Source organism: Hypanus sabinus, chromosome 22 (assembly GCF_030144855.1).
Source record: "Hypanus sabinus isolate sHypSab1 chromosome 22, sHypSab1.hap1, whole genome shotgun sequence".
Lineage (NCBI taxonomy): Eukaryota > Metazoa > Chordata > Chondrichthyes > Myliobatiformes > Dasyatidae > Hypanus > Hypanus sabinus.
The window spans coordinates 36,897,195-36,917,775 of NC_082727.1; the positions used below are offsets into that span (position 1 = coordinate 36,897,195).

Below are 20,581 nucleotides of genomic sequence, written 5' to 3' on the forward strand. Positions count from 1 at the left end.
TTCATCTCACTCTCCCTGAGTCCATAATCAGCTCTTTCATCTTACTAACATTGAGGCAAAGTTGTTACTGTGACACCACTCCCTAGTTGGCATATCTCCTCCATCTGAGATTCTACCAACAATGGTTTAATCATCAGTAAATTTATAGATAGTGTTTGAGCAATACTTAGCCCTACAGTCATGGGTATAGAGAGAATAGAGCAGGGGGTTAAGCACACACGCCTGAGGTGCCCCAGTGTTGATCATTAGTGAGGAAGAGCTATTATCACCAATCCATGCAGATTATGCTCTTCCGATTAGGAAGTTGTGGATCCATTTGCAGAATGAAGTAAGAGAGGGAAAAGGGAATGGGAAATGGAGAAAGAGGTGATGGGGGAGTGATGGGGGGCATTACCAGATATCAGAAATTTGAAAAGTTGATGTTCACGTCATCAGGTTGGAGGCTACCCAAACGGAATATAGGGTGACCTTATGACGACAGTGGAGAAGGCCGTGGATGAACATATGGGAAGTGGAACTGAAGGGGCTGGCCGCTGGGAGATCCCTCATGTTCGGTCAGACAGAGTGTAGGTGCTCAGCGAAACAGTCTCCCGATCTATGTTGGGACTCACCAATGTACAGGAGGCCGCACTGGGAGCACCAAACACAGTAAACAACTTCAACAGGCTCTCAGGTGAAGTGTTGGCTCACCTGGAAGGACTGTTTAGGGTCTTGAATGGTAGTGAGTGAGGAGGTGTAGGTGCAGGGGTAAAACTTGTTCAGCTTATAAGGATGAGTTCCAGAAGGGAGATCAGTGGGGAGGGATAAATAGACAAGGGAGTAGCATCGGGAAAATCCCTGTGGAAAACAGAAGGTGTGGGCAGGGAAAGATCTGCTAGTGTTACGAATGTGCCGCAACTTGGAGGGGCCAAAGGGTACAAAGTCGCCCCTCCTTTTTGAGAATCGCAATATCGCTACTAATTCAGGTCTGGGACCCAGGAAATGAAAGAAAATCCACCAGGTTTGGAATGTGTCCTGGCCTCAGCAAAACAAAACCATTGATAACGGCTATTGTCTCTCAGAGACGGAATTGCGTATTGAGTACTGTACTATTCATTGAAGCCCCTCAGGGGATGACCAGGGTGGACTGGTTGAGGGATTGCATCATCCCAACCTGATTGACATCTGAGACCCCGTGAGTAAGGATAAAAGAGGGTCTGGGGCTCAACCCCTTTAGACACACCAGGAGAAACACTGGAAATCCCGTGACAACGTTTAATAGTGACAGCCGGTGGGGGGCTCCTGTGCATCCTTCCCTTGCCTGGGATTGGCGTGCTCACCACGGAAGAACGGCTTTAGCTAAAGAAGAGGCCACAGGTGAACGGCCACAACAACGAGACTCCGACGGTTCGAAATCATAAAAGGAAAGCCGGCAAGTTTTTCTCCAAAACTCTCTCTCTCTCCAACCATTGCAAACCCAGCAGTCCTCAAAGGCTGCGGCCTGCATGAACTGAGTGACTTTATATATCCATTGGACAATACATTATCCCCTAGAAAACGATAGAGCTTATTTTTATTGATTATTATTACACGCACATTTTTAGATTTAGTATTGACGATGTATATTATCTGTATATTTGCATTGATATTAGTTTTGTGTATTTTTACCAATAAATACTGTTAAAAATAGTATCATCAGACTTCAACGGACCTCTCTATCTTTGCTGGTAAGTGACCCAGTTACGGGGTTTGTAACACTAGGTGGTGGGAAACATTGGAGGTGGTGAAAGTTTTGAAGAATTATGTGCTGGACATGAAGGCTGGTTGGCTGGTAGGTGAGGACAAGAGGAACCCTATCTCTGGTGGGGTGGTGGGACGATGGGGTAAGAGTAGATGTGCTACTTGACCTCACAAACAAGTCTCCAGATCCAGAAGGTTCTGCATCAGCACTCACTATAGCCCCTGGACCTGAAAGGCAACAAAACTAAGCAGTACTGTGTCATTGTGTGTGCATGCAGTGGAATGTTATGAGTAGAGTTATTTGAGGGCAAGTATGATTTATTCCAGGTTAAATATATTTTGTTTCATCCCTTTGACAAATATTGTGCTATGCAACGGAATTTCTAGAATATGAACGATAGAGACAAGCCATTTTTTTCAGAACTGCTCATTGTTGCACATTAGTTACACTCATGAGATCACTGAAGGCCTTACTGCACTGTGTTGAGGTACTATGGACTGCCTCTGTCACCGTGCTACACCGTCCTCTAGGGGTCGCTACACTACCCTCTGGGGTGATGGGGTGTGTGGGGTTTTAAATTAGAACAGTCTCGTTCATCCAGTCCAGATTTGAACTTAGATCAGCCAATCTGTGACACATTAACTACAATCATGAGGTCACTGTAGGTCTTACTGCACTGTGTTGAGGTACTATGGACTGCCTCTGTCACTTCACTACACCGTCCTCTAGGGGTCACTACACTACCCTCTGGGGTGATGGGGTGAGTGGGGTTTAGTGTAGAACAATCTTGTTCATCCAGTCCAGATTTCAAAGTAGAGATTTCCAACAAACCAGGGGCCCTTGCTGACTCTGAGAACATCACTGCTACCAATGTCTCTGTCTTCCTTCCACAGAATTCTGGGAAGGGGGAAAGCAGGGAAACACAAATAGTTAAAAGACAGTCTGAGATGCTGCCAGGTAGGAAGAGTGGACAGATAGAAGATCAGCCAATCAGGTTGGGTCTGATGGGCCAAGTTATTTATTACTGTTGCTATCCCAGCATGCCTTTGTACGGTAATTGGATACTGAGAGCTCTGCATCTGCCTGCATTGTTGTTTCAGTGGCATCATTTCTTGGAGAAAGCTGGTTTCCTTTCTAGGATAAGTTTATATTCACCATCAGTTAATTGCTGTCAATCTGTTAGAGCAGGAAATCAGAACACAGGACACACTTCTCCATCGACTCAACATTAAAAGTTCATCTGAAGCTGTGAAAGAAATTCAGAGAACATTATTTCAAATGAACATGAGTTACAGAACACTGTAAGTTCTCCTGTATTTATACTTTATTTCTTAACCAAGCACAGAGGCTTGATTACATAAGTATGCCGAATGAATTTTTGTAACTGTACCTGGTGCACAGTGTTGGTGTTGTGCATTCATAGGCACATCATTAAAGGCAGATCAGGCTGCTTCTGTCGAAAGTAAAGCAGAGTTATTATTTCAGGCCAATAAGCTTTCATTGCAAACAGTTATCTCCCAGTTAAACAGATTACAGCCCAGTCACTTGGTTCAACAACTTCAGACAAAAAAGCATATCCAGTACAGTCTGTTGTTATTGAGACATCGAGTGTCTGCAACACATTCTGTACCATTTTGGATGCTCAGCAGTTCCATGATTGGTGAGAGGGAGATGTCAGACAATCTCAGTGTCACACAGTCAAAAGTAGGCATTTGGTCCATCATTAAGTTGCTGCCACGTGATTGGCTGATCGGATATTGACATCAACGAGCAGGTGTTCAGGTGTACAACTGGACACAGAGGTAATAATTCAAATATGAAATAAAAGTAACTTCCATTTCGGGTCAATACATGTACACATTGAAATTTATTCATGTGTTTAAAGTTTGGTGGACTCCTAGCTCTGTTACAGGTATTGACGTGAAGAAAAATGATCATGTATGAAGTGACCAATTTCATGAATTTTCTTCACTTGCAGCAACACACAAAGAGATTTGTTGAAAGAGAAGCTCGATCAGCTTCACTGTCACTTCACGTGGGGCCCTCAGAAGGGAACCATTGACTTGGAAGATGTGATGTACATATTGCAAGATGCTAGAAATCTCGGTGTGAAATATCAAGCCACATGTCACAACCCAACTCACTTTAGTAAATCGTCTGCCGGGAAACAATAAACAAGCCATTCATAACTTCAATGAAACTCTCGCTATCCCGCATTTTGCAAGGAAGCTAAGTTGTTTAATCAATGCAAATATCACTTTGGAAAGGAATTTGAGCATCGTCCAATATCAGCTATTGAACCACAACTGGATTTTGCAGTTATAAGTGTAAGAAATGGAGAGTATTCCAAAGTGAAAGAGTTGTAGAGTAATCTTTTGAAATTAGATGATATTCATCCTGTAAATCTTTCCTAAATGTTCAATAAAGCTGAAATTAGTAAATATACTTTCTTTACAATTATACATGGTGTACGATCTGTTATTTCTTGTTGATGGCAAAATGATTGCGGACAGTATTTACACAGTTTTTGCTCAGATTGGGGTGCGGGTGGTCGATACATCCTGGCTCTCCCGGTCTGGTGGGACCCAAGCCATGGATGTACGACATTCGAGAAAGTTGTTTTTATCACCGCTGAATACATTGGCTTATTAGTGAGAGGCTAACCAGTCATGTATCTGGAGATGTCCGCTCAAACAGGGTTTCATTTATATCAAGATAAAGTGCAGAACAGATCCTTCCAGGAAATGATCCACACTGCCCAGCAAACTCCCATATAACACAAGCCAAATCACAGGGCAATTTAAAATGACCAATTAACCCACGAACTGTGCATCTTTACACAGTGGAAGAAAACTGGAGCACCTGGAGGAAACTCGGAGAGAATATACAAACTCCTTACAGGTGCTGCCAGAATTGAACTCCGAACTCCAAATGGCCTGAGCTATAATAGTATCGCACAAACCAGGTTGCTACGATGGCAACCATTTATGAAAGCGTGATTTTGAAATAGAAACTTTGTTATTATGATTCCCAGTCCCTGTGCTTCACTGAAGATTACTCACTCCAGTATTTAGAAACAAAAGTGGGTTTTGGGGATTTAAGTCTAAAGAAACTAACTCTGAAAATCACGATGAGTCTTCGTATGAGATTCCTTCACTGCAGGTGACACGAAGGTCGGTGGTGTTATGGAGAGCGCAGAAGTGAAAGGCGCTTACTGACCATTCAGGAGACAAGAGGAAGAGTGTGTACTTGTTTGAGAGAATATATAGTGTTTGTAAGTGTGTTTGTGTTCGTTAAGATTAATTTTGAAATTTTGATATAGCGCACTTTTATACAACAGGCATCGTAACTAAACAACTTAGCTTTCTTGCACAGAAGTGGAAGATTGCACAGTACATACCATCTGCTTTTAAGTACATACTGTTTAATTGTCTTGTCTTGTCTTGTCCATACCGCACCAACCACCGCCACTGGGCTATAAATGTGCAGGAGCAGTGTGTGGAATTTTTATCCATCCCTCATATTTTCAATTAGTTTGGAGATTTCTGAGGGAGAGGTTATATCCTCTGGGGAATGATAATGCCCATGGTTCAGAGAGCTGATGAGCCTCCCATGGATTATGCAGAGTATAAATATCAAGCATATGAGGAACACTCTGGTTGGAAAATCCAGGGATGGCTGATCCAGTCCACATGGAAATGCAGAATGAAGGCCTGAGCTCAACCCATGAGGAAATTTTAGTTTTGGGGACAGTTGTGGGACCTAAATATTCCACTCGAGAGATAAATCAGAGAAGGAGAAAGAGAGGTCATAAAGTGGCTGTATTGGATGTAGCTGCTATGAAGACACAGTGGACATGTTTTCTGTGCCAGAAAATAGGGCACCTGGCAAGAGATTGCCCAAATAGACATAGATTGGTAAAGGTGATGTCACAGTATGTTACAGCTATGGCCTACCAGGACAGAGTTGGACAATGTGCTCGACAAAACAGAGAAAAGTGTGAAAGTCACCCACCAAAACAGGCAGGAATGACAGCAACGCTTTCTCTGTCTGACCAGATTATTAAGTTGGTGAGGTCAGCATCCAGGTCAGACAAATAGCTGGTGGCTGCATCGATTGTTAATACTGGTCACCGACGGACGTACACAAGCGGTTTCTTTGTATACTAGCAATGTGATATGCCTGTGGACACGGGGTTACCAGTGAATAACTGATCCAGCTTTGCCAGTGGCTGGAGAGATGATTTACATTACGAGTGTGGAGGTGAATGAATGAGAGCAGAGAGAAGGGAGCCTCACCTACTTGAGATTGAGGGATCGCAGTGATGCGAGCATGGATAACTGGATCCGTTAAATTTAATGTGATCTGTTTCCAGACTTTCAGACAACTGGAAAAGGCAACTGGTTTCCTTGGCTGCATAAGTCTAGGGAAGACACTCTCCGGTCCTGCCCAGCTCGTGAGATTGAGACGGCTTCTCCCACCCCAAACCCAAGTTTGTGAGGATGCTGTGTAATTTGCTACCCTGTTACAAATTAGTGCCATGAAATTATAGACAGTACACTGTACAGACATACAACCCTGCAAACACCCATTTCAGGGAGGTAGCACCACCACCCCTGCCCCCACAACCCCTTATCCACCCCACCCCCGGTGCACCTCCTAGAATGTATGCATACAGGATATTTGATTATGATTGAACACAACAATTGTTTTGATCACATACTGAAACTATACACACACAGTTTTATATATATATAATTTCTATTCCTTGTTGAGTAGATTGTTGGCAGTCTCAATGCTAATAGCTAAACGCTAATGCAAATAGCTTTTCTATTTCTTATGCAAAGTTGCTTATGCTGTGATGTGGCTTGCTTGGCAGATTTGAGCATTTTGACAGAAAACTCAACATCATAGCAGTCTGTGTCTATGAATGTATTAATATTGCAAGATATCAGATTGACAAGTGTTTTGTGAGACAGCTGACTTCTGAATTCTGTCTTAATGTGACGCACCATGCTGAATTCCCTTTCTACATCACAATTAGAATTTGGCAGCATCAAAAACAGCTTCATCAACTGGCAGGGCTCTTTGAATCCCAACTGTCCTGTGCTCACAGATTTTACTTTGGACAATGAAAGAGAGAGAGAAGTCGATTGTTAAGCCCACCCACATAAATAAATTTCTGGGATATTGTATATGATTTGCAGGGATCAGGGAGCGGCTATTAACATGCAGGAGATTCTCAGTACTTCAGGGAGAGGTGGAATATCTGACTGTATATGATTAAAGGAATTATATTTATGAATTTTAACTGAAGACTTAGGAAAGAAGAAACAAAAGTAAAAACAAGAATAACAAAAAGAAAAGAGCCCATTCTAATGAAAGTCAACTGTGCACAAGTTGGAGCTCATCTTAAACTTCTCTGCTGAGAACACGTGCTGGGCTTCGATCAGCGTAAAAGCCCACACCACCCTTCAAACATCGCTCACGATCTATCTTGAGCAAACAAGTCTATCACTGGATCGTATGCTGTGCCCAGATCTCCCCAGCATCTTCTCTCTCCATCTCCCACCGAACACGGGTGACAAGTGTAGTGGAAAATCTACTCAGGTGCAAGAAGGCAGCCTACATGAGTTTTAGGAAGCAAGGATCAGATGGGTCTATTGAGGAATATAGGGTGGCAAGAAAGGAGCTTAAGAAGAGGCTGAGAAGAACAAGAAGGGGTCATGAGAAGGCCTTGGCGAATAAGGTAAAGGAAAACCCCAATGTATTCTTCAATTATGTGAACAATAAAAGGATGACAGGAGTAAAGGTAGGACCGATTAGAGATAAAAGTGGTAAGAAATGCCTGGAGGCATACCGAAATACCGAAATGAATACTTCTCTTTGGTATTCACCAATGAGAGGGAACTTGATGATGGTGAGGACAATATGAGTGAGGTTGATGTTCTGGAGCATGTTGATATTAAGGGAGAGGAGGTGTTGGAGTTGTTAAAATACATTAGGACGGATCAGTCCCCAGGACCTGATGGAATATTCCCCAGGCTGCTCCACAAGGCAAGGGAAGTGATTGCTGAGGCTCTGGCTAGGATCCTTATGTCCTTCTTGTCCACAGGAATGGTACCGGAGGATTAGAGGGAGGCGAATGTTGTCCCCTTGTTCAAAAAAGGAAGTAGGGATAGTCCAGGTAATTATAGACCAGTGAGCCTTACGTCTGTGGTGGGAAAACTGTTGGAAAAGATTCTTAGAGATAGGATCTATGGGCATTTAGAGAATCATGGTATGATCAGGGGCAGTCAGCAGGTCTTTGTGAAGGGCAGATCGTGCCTAAGAAGCCTGATAGATTTCTTTGAGGAGGTGACCAGGCATATAGATGAGGGTAGTGCAGTGGATGTGATCTACATGGATTTTAGTAAGGCTTTGAAAAGGATCCACACCCTAGGCTTATTCAGAAAGTCAGAAGGCATGGGATCCAGGGGAGTTTGGACAGGTGGATTCAGAATTGGCTTGCCTGCAGAAGGCAGAGGGTTGTAGTGGAGGGAATACATTCAGATTGGAGGGTTGTGACCAGTGGTGTCCCAGAAGGATCTGTTCTGGGACCTTTACTTTTCGTGATTTTTATTAACGACCTGGATGTGGGGGTAGAAGTGTGGGTTGGCAAGTTTGCAGATGACACAAAGGTTGGTGGTGTTATAGATAGTGTAGAGGATTGTCGAAGATTGCAGAGAGACAGTGATAGGATGCAGAAGTGGGCTGAGAAGTGGCAGATGGAGTTCAACCCGGAAAAATATGAGGTGGTACACTTTGGAAGGACAAACTTCAAGACAGAGTACAATGTAAATGGCCGGATACTTGGTAGTGTGGAGAAGCAGAGGGATCTGGGGGTACTTGTCCACAGATCCCTGAAAGTTGCCTCACAGGTAGAAACAGTAGTTAAGAAAGCTTATGGGGTGTTAGCTTTCATAACCCGAGGGATAGAGTGTAAGCGACGTGATGTAATAATGCAGCTCTATAAAAGTCTAGTTAGGCCACACTTGGAGTACTGTGTCCAGTTCTGCTCGCCTCACTATAGGAAGGATGTGGAAGCATTGGAAAAGATACAGAGGAAATTTACCAGGATGCTGCCTGGTTTAGAGAGTATGGATTATGATCAGAAATGAAGGGAGCTAGGGCATTACTCTTTGGAGAGAAGGAGGATGAGAGGAGACATGATAGAGGTGTACAAGATATTAAGAGGAATAGACAGAGTGGACAGCCAGCGCCTCTTCCCCAGGGCACCACTGCTCAGTACAAGAGGACATGGCTTTAAGGTAAGGGGAGAGAATTCAAGTGGGAGATTAGAGGAAGGATTTTCACTCAGAGAGTGGTCGATGCGTGGAATGCACTGCCTGAGTCAGTGGTGGAGGCAGACACACTAGTGAAGTTTAAGAGACTACTAGACAAATATATGGAGGAATTTAAGGTGGGGTGTTATATGGGAGACATGTTGAGGGTCAGCTCAACAGTGTGAGCCGAAGGGCCTGAAATGTGCTGCACTTTTCTATGTTCTATGTTCTAACACAAACCCAAAACCAACCTTATTGTCCCTCACCAAGAAAACCTCCCTTTAATTGGATGGCACACATTCCACAACATCACTTATCTTCATCAATAACCCAAACAGACTGAAAGCCAAACAACCTGCTCTTACAGAACTGATAAATGAAATACCTACAGCATAACAGTATACGAGGGATGATGATAAGTTCATGGCCTAATTAAGAAGGAATCAATTTTAGAAAACCTAGCACATTTATTTTTCACCATAGTCCCCTCCTACATTTACACACTTAGTCCAAGAATATACGGATCCCTTCTTTGTAGAGTTCCTAAAAGCTGTTAGTCCCAGTCCCGACAATGCTGATTAAAAATCATTTCAGTCTCTGTGGTGTGGATGTGAATCAGAGGGTGTGAAGGTTGTGTGTAGTTCAAAAGAAAGAATTGTCCATATATTGAAATTATGGAGCTGTCTATTGATGTTTGACACACAAAATATCGAGCCCCACGTTGGGCCAGCAGACCTTTCCACCAAAGGCATCTCTACATGATGCCTGCTGTACCTTGTTTTGTCTAATAAAGTAACTGTTTTGTATCTACCAGTGATTGTCTCCGGTGATTTCATTCACACAACCACACTCTGGTGCTACATAGACCAGCCTATCTGGGGGACTCCTGACTCTTTGAGGCCTCCTTATCTCATCATCTACACCTTCAGTCTCAGACACTCCTTGTGATACTTCTCAGGCAGAACCACGTGGGAACGCTGAGGCCGGTCCGGAGGCGATGTGACCCGGTGTAGAACCTGGTTCCTCAACTCCAGTCTGGGCCATTCTCTCAGTAGTAGAGACACCGCAGAGTGTTTCATCTTTTCTGTTTGGGTCACGTTCCCTTTCGCAGTCGCTGACCAAACAGTACCAATACACGGGTCATCTCGCTGACCAGCTGCCACTTCCTGGGGCTCAATTCTGGCAACTGCTTTGTCTTCAGAGCAGTCAGGTTGCAGTAAGCTTGTGGAATGGCACCATCAGAACCTCCCAAATGATCTACATCTCGATTCTGTCCTTGCCTTTCCTGCACCTTCCCGTGATGGATAACTGGCACATGGCTTTCACTCCAATGGCAGGAAAGCGCTCCCACTCTCCGTCCCTGTCCAGCCCGTCATGCACACATTGGGACAACGCTTCGACATCAGTGTTTCTGCTTCCCAGATGGGACTTCAGACTGAAATCATAGGCAGACAACACCAACAACCAGCGATGGCCTGTGGCATCCAATTTCATCAAGGTCAGGATAGAAGTTAATGTGTTGCAGTCCATTCATACCTTGAATTTGGCACCATATAAACATTCGCCTAACTTATGCACAACTGCCCATTTCAATGCCAGGAACTCCAACTTGTGTGTGGGATAGATTTTCTCTGAGGGAGACACACTCCAGCTGACAAATGCCAATTCTCATCCCTGTGCTCTGATCCTGATATAGAACACCGACTAAGCTCTCTCTGCTGGCATCTGTGAGCATGTACAGCATCCGGGGGTCTGTGAAAGCTCACACTGGCACTTTTGTCAGCAGATCCTTCAGCAACTGAAAGGACTCTTCCTATTTCACATCCCATCTTACCACAAAAGGCTCTGAAGTGTTAAGATAATCTCTACCATCCACTCCTTTCTTCCTCCCTTCCTTCCCCAATGGAGGGTCAATGCACAGAAGCTGATTTAAAGGGTGTCTCACTTTAGAGTAGTCTATCATGAACCTCCGATAGTACCCACAGAACCCAAGGAATGAGCACATGGCACTCACAGTCTGTGGTCTTGGCCATGTGGTCACCGCCTCTATCTTTGACAGATCCTTAGCTACTCCATCCCGTCCCCAACATAGAGTTGGCAGAGGTCTTGTAAAACTGGCACTTGTCCGGGGAAAGCTTTAACCCTTCAGCTTTCAGGCAGCCCAGCCCCATCAGTAGCCTCGCTTCCTGTTCCTCCAAGGTGGATCCAAACACTATGAGGTCATCCAGATACACCAATACCTCAAGCAATTTCATATTCCCCACGGTTTTCTCCGTGACACACCGGATGGTGCCAAAGGCTCCAGCTATGTCCTGGGGCATCTTTCAAAATGGAAGAATCCCAGTGGACATATAAATACTGCCTTCTCTTTGTCAGCCTCACTCATGGGGATCTGGTAATACCCACTCCTCAAGTCCAGCACACTGAAACACCTCACACCATTCAGACAGGCCTGCTCGTCCTTGATTCTCAGGTCTGTATACCGGTTGTGGACTGTACACCTGTTCAGAGTCTGATAGTCTACACACATCTGCACCTACCCATTCATTTTTCTGGCCACCACTATTGGAGATGTGTAAGGGTTTCTGGTCACAGTGATGACCCCAGCTACCTTCAACTTCTGTGGATGCGGCCAAACGTCCCTCACCTCTGCAGGAGCAGGTCGCAGTTACCTTTCTCAGAACGGGGTGTCATCTGTCACCCGAATGATGCGGCAGGTGCTCTTGGGTGCTCTTCAAAAGTTCATCATTTATCTTCAAAATTTTTAGAAGTAGGAGGAGACTCAACTCTGCCATACACTACAGCCACGTAGATTTGAGCACGTTGGAGCCTACGAGCTGCATTCAGTACTGAGGTAATACACCAGAGGAACATGCTACTCTAAACTATCATAATTTCCAGCCCCTAGCGGCTTTCAGGACAGAATGGAGGAGCTGCATCCACTATGCTGCAAATTCATCTCCTTTGGGAGGAAGAAGGAAGCAGAGTTGATCTCAGAGAAGGGTTAAAGGTCGGCACAACATGTTCTATGTTCGATGCTGGTCTATGTTGTTTCAGAAATGTGCAGCATGATCAGGGGATGTTGTTAATGCAATCGTTCTGTGAACTGGTCTGGTAACTCATAAATTGTCAAGACTTCTCTGGGCTTCACAAAACTACCCACGTCAATCTCATCCGGAAAAAGACATCTTTCAGCTTCAACATTTTCTGGATCAACCTCTGCTTACAACCACCAGGTATCGGGGAATACCCAAAGTTGAATGACTTGGCAGTTAACTTTCCTCTTTCTGGAAAGTATTTCTCCCCGGCTTGTCTCACGACCCCAAGCCTCACACTCATCTTTCCCCTTGGGGTGGGCTTCACCCCTCAGAGCGTTCTCAGCTTTCGATAGCAAGGACCCTCAGTCTGTGCACTGGGACATTTGTTTGCCAGAGAGGTAAGAGTGATTGTAATTCTGAATTCTCGCTCCTCTCTGGGGGCTCCTTAGACATTTCATATCAGACCACTCCTTCCCCTCGCTCCTCAGGAAGGGGAGCAACCTGTCTTTGAAGTCCCCGGCCCCAGCTACAGGAGACTCAGCTTGTGATTCGGCACGATCGCCTACACTCCCCTCATCCCAGAAAGTCTGGACAGCTCACGACCCCCCCTCCCCTGGGACCCCAAAAGGACCAGACAGTTCAACTGCCGTTATGTCAGTGCTACTCTGAACTTAAAAAAATCCTTGCCTGCAATTTTATCGAACCTCCAATCAGGCTCTGCAGCATCCATAACCACATATCGCAATCACTTTACGGACAGTAGTTCTACCCAGACTTAAACACACAACCCACCGGATAAATGCTCAGGGCAATTACAAAGCATCCAACGATCTCGATCCTGGACGCGTCCCCACAATGATTTACCCTGGTTTCCTTGGCTGTGTAAGTCTAGGGAAGACACTCTCAAGTCCCACCAAACTCATGAGATTGAGGTTGCTCATTCCAGCCGAAACCACGGTTTGTGTGGATGCTGTGTAATTTGCCACCTTGTTACAAATTAGTGCCATGAAATAACAGAAAGTACACTGCATACAATTAAAGGAATTATACTTACGAGTTAACTTAACACAACTGATTGTTGGGATGACTTACAGCGGATTGAAAAGATTAAGCATATAGACATTAAGAAAGAGAATGTGCTGGAGCTTTTGGAAAGTGTAAAAAGTTGGTTAAGTTTCCAGGACTGGAGGAGATGTACCCCAGGCTAATATGGGACACGAGGGAGGAGATTGCTGAGCCTCTGGAGATGACCTTTGCATTATCAATGGGGACGAGAGAGGTTCTGGACAATTGGAGGCTTGCAGATATTGTTACATTATTCAAGAAAGGGAGTAGAGTTAGCCCAGTAAACTGTAGACCAGTGACACTTAATTCAGTGATCAGTAAGTTGTTGGAAAAATTCCTGGGAGGTTCAATTTATGAACATTTGGAGAGGCATAACATGATGAGGAATAGTCAGCATGGCTGTGTCAAAGGCAGGTCGTGCCTTAAATGCCTGACTGAATATTTTGAGGATATGAGTAAACACATTGACGGAGGTAACGCAGTAGATACAGTGTATATGGATTTCAGCGAGGCATTGATGAGGTATTCCATGGGAGGCTTTTTGAGTAAGTAAGGAGGCGTGGGATCTAAAGGGACCTTTCTTTGTGGATCCAGAATTGGCATGCTCACAGAGGGCAAAGTGTGGTCGTGGATGGGTCATTTTCTGCATGAATGTCAGTCTCCATGTGATCTGATCTGGATCTCCTTCTCTTTGTCATTTTCATAAGTGACCTGAATGAGGAAGTGAAGGTTGGGTTAGTAAATTTGCAGATGGCACAAAGGTTGGGGGTGTTGTGGATATTGTGGAGGAGTGTCAGAAGTCACAGTGGGACATCAATATGATGCAAAACTGGGAGGAGAAGGGACAGATTGAGTTCAACCCAGATAAGTTTGGTGTGGTTCATTTTGGTAGATCAAATATGATGGCAGAATATACTATTAAAGGTAAGACTCTTGGCAGTGTGGAGGATCAGAGGGATCTTGATGCCTGAGTCCATAGGGCACTCAAAGCTACTGCGCAGGTTGACTGTGTGGTTAAGAAAGCATACGGTTTATTGGCCTTCATCAACCGTGGGGTTAAGCTTAGGAGCCGAGAGGTGATTTTACAGCTTTACAGAACACTGGTCAGACCCAGTTGGAGTACTTTGCTCAGTTCTGGTCACTTCACTGAAAGGAAGGACGTGGAAACTATAGAAAAGGTGCTGAGGAGATTTGGCTGGACTGGGAAGAAAGCCTTATGAGAATAGGTTGAGTGAACTCTGCCTTTTCTTCTTGGAGAGGTGTAGGTTGAGTGGTGACCTAATAGAGGGGTATAAGATGAAGTCAGGCATTGATCATGTGAATAGTCAGAGGGTTTTTCCTAGAACAGAAATGGCTAACATGAGAGGGCACAGTTTTTAGGAGTTGAGAGTAGGTACAGAGGAGATGTCAGGGGTAAATTTTTACACAGTGTGGTGAGTGTGTACACCAGGCTGCTGGCAACGGTGACAGAGGCAGATACAATAGGGTCTTTTAAGAGGCTCCTGGATAGGTACATTGAGAGCAAAATAGAGGGCTATGGGTAACCCTAGGTAGTTTTCAGGTAAGGACATGTTCAACACAGCATTGTGGGCTGAAAGGCCTGTATTGTGCTTTAGGTTTTCTATGTTTCTATGTTAAAGTGTTAGTGAGAATAACAGAAAGAAAAGGGCCAATTCTAATTAAACAGGCAAATGTGCACAAGGTGCAGCTCATCCTGAACTTCTCTGTCACTCACACGCTGGGCCTTCGGTCAGCGAGAAATCACACACCACCTTCTGAGCGTCACTCACAATCCATCGCGAACAAAAGGGTCTACCACTGGATTGTATGCTATGACTGGTTCTCCCCAGCATCTTCTCTCTCCATCTCCCACTGAACAGAAGCCCAAGACCTACCTTATTGTCCCTCACCAAGAAAACCTCCCACTAATTGGATGACACATATTCCACAACATCACTTATCTTCATCAATAACCCAAACAGACTGAAAGCAGAACAAACTGCTCTTACAGAATTGATAAATGAAATACCGACAGTAAAGATGTCAACCAGGGCACTACAATTGTGACCAGAATTGCAAATTGTTGATAATTAGAAAAAGGGAAAATTATAATTATTTGAAAACAAATGGTTTGAGCAACCAATTACACTGGCATTTTGCCGACACATGGATTATTTCTATGGCTCAGCAATGTTGTAACAGAAAATGCAACCAAATTATTTTTCATTACCTCAGTGTTATCAACTGACTTTGAATTTGAGTTTCTACTGATAATCAGGAAGTAATGGATTGTATAAAGGGTTGTCAGATCGAACATCAGACACAACAACGGAGACTCAGCAGAAGAAGAACGGCACAAACTGAGAAAGAGCACAAATTGCTTTCCATCCAATGAACATCATGAGGTAAAGGACATTTCCTTGCAGTTTATCTTTATGTACAGATTATTATAGAGGAGGTGGTTTACGAAAATTAGTGAATCAAAGTGCAATAACTTTGAAAAACTGAGAGTGGACATACAGGCTAACACAGTAGCTGAATGACGAGACTGTAGGGTGATCCCTACGTTACTCTGCTGGGGTGGAAACAGTGCAGGGAACTGCAGTGCTTTACTGTTATTTTTGTTAATACCAAGAATTAAAAAGGCACTAAACACAATATTTGCATCTCATTCCTGACTTCTTAAGAGCCTTCTGTGCTGTCTGATCACCAGATCCAAGAGCAAGTTCAATAAATAATCTTTACTCACGGCAGGAGAGGCAAGAGGAGTAGGAGAGTAGGAGTCTGATGAAGTCGGTTTATCTGCACTTGTCTTCCTCAAACAGGGGGCTTCGGTGGAATACGACTGAGAACAATGACATTATTTGAAAAACTTAGCAGTCAGCGTAATCACTTTACCACGGATTGATTTCCACGGTAATTTGTAAGGAATGGGGACATTCTCTCTGTGAAGGTGTGCATTTCCTCTGGGTTCTTGATTGTCATCCTATGTTACAAAGATGTACGGGTTAGGGTTAGTGAGTATTTGGTGCCAGAAACGTGCTGACACACTTGCCGACTGTCCTGCACAATTCTTTTTCATTTGATATGATGCCAAACGATGCATTTCACTGTATGTTTTGATGTACATGTGACAAAGAAAGTTCATCTTTAATTTTCAAAGTTTTTAGAAGTAGGAGTTGACTCAACTCTGCCATACACTACAGCCGTGTAGATTTGAGCACGTTGGAGCCTACGGGGTGCATTCGGTACTGAGGTAATACACCAGAGGAACATGCTACTCTAAACTGTCATAATTTCCAGCCCCTAGCGGCTTTCAGGACAGAATGGAGGAGCTGCATCCACGGTGCGGCAAATTCATCTCCTTTGGGAGGAAGCAGGAAGCAGAGTTGATCTCACAGTAGGGTTAAAGGTCAGCACAACATGTTCTATGTTCGATGCTGGTCGATGTTCTTTCAGAAATGTGCAGCACGATCAGGGGACGTTGCTAATGCAATTGTTCTGTGAACTGGTCTGGTAACTCGTAAATTGCCAGACTTCAGTGGGCTTCACAAAACAGCTTTATCTCACTAATGTTATTGAAGTTCTCAATCTTCTAGACATTGAGTCTGAGTACTGGTGGCTGTCTGGGGAAAAGCACCACTTCTCTGTACCGAGATCTGGAGTTATGCTCAGGCTGCTGGCAAAAAAATGAAAGTCTGCAATAGTGGGAGAGCTCGATGTCTGGTAATAAAACCAAGTCCAGCATCAGTGTAACAAAGCAACAGATCAGCTGCCTTGGCTGTTCAGGAGACACATTTTCAACTTCATCACATGAATCAATTCTTCATATTGAGTTACTGATCTGAAACATACTCCTTCTTCAGATGCTGACTGAAGGCTGAGCATCTCCAGGTTTTCAATGCCATAATTATAAGAAAATCATTTAGATGCAGCTTTCATGCAGTTAGCAAATCTGCGTTTTATGGGATTGCAGGTCAGACCGGCACCAAGTGACTTGACATGGAATTCATGATTCTGTTTTTCCTCTCTTGCAGCAACACATCGAGAGATTTATTGAAAGAGAAGCTCGATCAGCTGCAGTGTCACTTCACATGGAGGCCACAGAAAGAAACTATTGACTTGGACAATCTGATGCTCAGATTGCAAGATTCTCTGACATTGGGTGTAAAATATCAAGCCGCCTCGTATAACCATCTTGCTTTTGTAAACTGTCTGCAGGATAATTTTGAAGAAGCCATTGAAAACTTAAAGGAAGCTGAAAAGATTCTGAGGGAGGAGTACAAAGATGAATTTGAAAGAAGAAGCATCATCACCTATGGAAACTTTGCCTGGGTGCATTACCACATGGGACAACTGACCGAGGCCCAGTCCTATCTCGACAAGCTGGAGATGATCTGTAAACCGCTCAGTGATGGCCCTCGCTATACAGCAATGATACCCGAGGTGTACGGGGAGAAGGGACTGTCATTGTTGGGTTCTGCTAGTGAATACTATGAAGAGGCAAAGGAATGCTTTGCAAAGGCTCGGGAGCAAGATCCTGACAACACTGAGTGGATAATGGGATATGCGATTGCACTGTCTCGGCTGCATACATTTTCTGGAACCCCAGAGCGTCGTGATCAGAGTCAGTCAGTGAAGCATTCCTGACGAGTACTGGAACTTGATCCAGTTGATACTTTGGCAAAGGTGCTGTTGGCTCTAAAACTGCAGTGGCTAAGTCAAAACGAGGAAACAAATGAATTAGTTGAACAAGCATTGAAGAAAAGGTCTGATCTTCCATATATGCTTTGCTATGCTGCAATACATTATAGACAAAGAGGTTCTGTGGAGAAAACAATCGAGCTCTTGAACAAAGCATTAGAATTAACTCCATACTCTTATTTCATACACCACCAACTTGGATTGTGCTACAGAAGTAAGCTGGAATACTCTTGTAGCAGATATCCTCACAATCCTGAATTTCATCAGAAAGCTGAGTTGATCAATCTGTGCAAGTATCACTTTGAAAAGTCTTTTGAGCACCGTCGAAGGTTAGCTATTCAACCACAGCTGGACTTTGCACAGATCTGCATAACAAATAGGGAATATTCCAGAGCAGAGAAGACTTACCGTAGATTGGTGGAGTTAATGGACATTTGTCCAGAGAATATGCAGCGTATATGTCTGGAAGCTGGGCTATTTGAACTGTACCAGAAGAAATCTGAAACAAATGCTGTTCGCCTCTTCCTGAAAGGAGCGAAAATTGCATATAACTCAAGTGAACGGGAAAAATGTCGCATGAATTTGGATGTGGGCAGATAGGAAACTTAGAATAAATGCCCATGATAGCAAGGCTCTTGGTATTAAAGCAATTCTGTATCAGCTGAATGGAATCAAGCATAAAGCAACTGAATACTTTGAGAAAGCCTTGAAGTTTGATCCTGGCAATGAGGAATATGTGAGTGCTCTTTCTCAATTGCACATCTGAGCACCACTGGGATCTTTAAAAGATGTATTTCCATCTGATCTGAGGATAAGTTTGGTGGGGTGTTGCTTTACCAGTTATATCCTCTTAACACCTTCACTTACTCATTAGTGTTCAATTTGCAAAAATGGTCCCCTTGTAACTGGATCAAACTATTGTGTTTCTTTTAAATATATGAATTCCCCAAGTACCCTGAACAAACTGAATTTAACTGTGCTTCTCTGGACACTGAAAAAAGGGATTTGGGATACTGCAGCAAGTGGAGTTAACCGAGAAATCAAAAATATTTCCACATTTGTTTTTTCAAATTTTAATTGTCGAATATATTTAATTTTTCAAATATATGGAGTTTGATTTTAACTTAAAGAACTTTGTAAAATATCCTGTAAGGATGTGTTTGTTGATTAAAGCTTCAAAGCAGAAGTTGGTCTTGTCTTGACAAAATCAAACGAAAATGAGCAACAAATCCTTAACAGTATGATTCCAACCTGCGGAGTGTGGTGTTGGAGTGGCTTGGAAGGGAATGACGGGGAAGTGAAAGTGGAGGGGCTTTGGGGATCACTAATGAAATTTCAAAAAGATAATGTTTATAACAACAAAATATGATCAGAGTTTTCATTCATAATAATTAACAACCGAGACAATGTATCTGCAAAATTCCAAACAACCTTGTGTGTACATATCAAAAGCAAACACGAGGAAATCTGCAGATGCTGGAAATTCAAACAACACACACAAAATGCTGGTGGAACACAGCAGGCCTGGCAGCATCTATAAGGACAAGCACTGTTGACTTTTCGGGCCAAGACCCTTGGTGATGGCTGCAGAAAAGGAAGAAGTCAATGAGGGATTGTCTACTGAGTCTCTGTTGGTGGCAGTTAGAATCAGGAAGGGGTCAATGTTCATCTGTGTGTTTTATATAGACCACCCAAGAGTTATAGGGACATCGAGGAGCAGATATGGAGACAGGTTCTGGAATGGTGCAGTAATAGTGGGGTTGTTATGATGGGAGAGTTTAATTCCCCAATATTGATTGGCATCTCTGTGGAGTAAGGAGTTTAGCTCGGTGTTTGTTAGGTGTGTTCAGGAAGGTTCCTTGACATAATATGTAGATAAGCCTACAAGAGAAAGGCTGTACTTGATCTGGTATTGGGAACTGAATCTGGTCAGGTGTCAGGTCTCCCGGTGGGAGAGCATTTTGGAGATAGTGATCACAATTCTATCTCCTTTACAATAGTAATGGAGAGGGATAGGAGTAGAAAAGTTAGGAAAGCTTTTAATTGGAGTGAGGGGAATAATGAAGCTGTCAAGCAGGAACTTGGAAGCATTAAATTGCAAACAGATGGTCTCAGGCAAATGTACAGGGGATATTTGCATGGAGTTCTGCAGTGGTACATTCCACTGAGACAGGGAAAGGATGTTAGGGTACAGGAAACATGGTGTACAAAGGCTGTTGAAAATCTCATCAAGAAGTAAAGAAAAGCAGGATTCAGGAAAACCCCAAGGCATTCTACAAGTACGTGAAGAGCAAGACGATAAGATGGGAGAGAATAAGACCAATCAAGTCTGACAGTGGAGAAGTGTCTGGAACAGGAGGAGGAAGCACAGGTAATTAATGAATACTTTGCTTGAGTATTCACTTTGGAAAAGGACCTTGGCAATTGTAGGGATGACTTACAGCAGACTAAAAGCATGTGCGTATAAACATTAAGAAAGAGTATGTGCTGGAGCTATTGGAAAGCATCAAGTTGGGTAAGTCACCAGGACCGGATGAGATGTACCCCAGGCTACTGTGGGAGGCGAGGGAGGTGTTTACTGAGCATGTGGCAATGATATCTGCATCAACAATGGGGATGGAAGATGTTCCCGGGGAGTAAAGGGTTGCAGATGTTGTTTCCTTATTCAAGAAAGCGAATAGAGATAGACCAGGAATTTATAGAGATAGCCCAGGAAATCAGCTTACTGT

At 43.7% G+C, this 20,581-nt stretch overlaps 1 pseudogene; it reads left to right on the forward strand.

Annotated features, from left to right (window-relative positions):
- The first annotated feature begins 471 nt into the window (after positions 1–471).
- LOC132379837 (interferon-induced protein with tetratricopeptide repeats 1-like) lies at positions 472–18,618 on the forward strand (annotated as a pseudogene).
- Positions 18,619–20,581: the final 1,963 nt, after the last annotated feature.